This window comes from Triticum dicoccoides, chromosome 5B (genome assembly GCF_002162155.2).
Source record: "Triticum dicoccoides isolate Atlit2015 ecotype Zavitan chromosome 5B, WEW_v2.0, whole genome shotgun sequence".
NCBI lineage: Eukaryota > Viridiplantae > Streptophyta > Magnoliopsida > Poales > Poaceae > Triticum > Triticum dicoccoides.
Window position 1 is genome coordinate 676,862,641 of NC_041389.1, and position 1,151 is coordinate 676,863,791.

Below are 1,151 nucleotides of genomic sequence, written 5' to 3' on the forward strand. Positions count from 1 at the left end.
AAGCTCTGTCAAGTCTTTCTAGGGTTGGGTTTGCTCTTTTGTTAGACCAAGTGAAACGTCTATCAAGCAGTGGTAGTTCGATTAACGCGAGGTCGTTGATCAAAGTGTTAAAAGCATCAGCTTCGCGTTGGTGAAAATTACGGTTATTTTTTTCACTAGGAAAGCGGATTTGGTTAAAGTCGCCTGCAATGAGCCACGGGGTTTGGTCATTTTCTTGGATGCGTCTGAGTTCGTCGAGGAAGTCTTGCTTGTGGTTGCGGTTTGAGGGTGCATATACGTTTGTGATAACAAAGGGAAGGGGGTGGGCGAGTGATTTGAGTGTACTGGATGTGGCAAAACGGTGGTTGGAGTGAGAGATTAGGGAGAGGTAGTTTTTGTTGAAAGCAGAGATGGTTCCTCCGGCCGATCCGTCTGCTGGTTGGACAATTTTTTGATCAAGAGATCGTGGTAAGAAGGACCTAAATTTTTGTTCGGTGATCTCATTGAGCTTTGATTCTTGTATGAGGGCGCAGTGGGGTTTGATACTGATCAGTTCAGAAAGGACATGGGCGCATTTGGATTCATCACCTAGTCCTCGTACATTCCAGGAACAAACAGATATAGTTGTGTTACTCATAAGTAACCGAGGGGACATCTAGACTTAAACAAAGTGAAAGTAGGTAGAGGGTACATGTGAAATAGTAGTGGATAGGTGGAGCAAAAGAACAACTGCTCCAGATACACGGACGCAGGAATAGATAGACCCATAGAGTAGGGCCGCGATAGGGACGGGCGATCGTCGCTGGGACGCCGCATGGGCTTGTACGGAAGCATTGGCACATCATGGCGCGACGTCAGCATCATCGGCATGGTCGTCGTCATCGGCATGGGCGATGGAGGCAGCAGCCGCGTCGCCGGCACCGCACAGCGATGCGATTTCGGCAAGGGCAGCAGCCGAGGCTGGAGGGGCGTCGGGGATGTCGAGGCGTGCATCGTGGATGGCGTCTTTGAGCGCCTTGGCTACATCAGAGGCGGAGAGGCGCGCAACCCGGGCACGGACAGCTTTCGTGGTCATGTCAGTGAAGACGCGAGGCTCCTTGGCAGCGAGGCGAGAGCTCCGGCGAAGGCTCATAGCCTTATCCGCCGATCGCTTGGCGCTGTGGCGCAGTTTT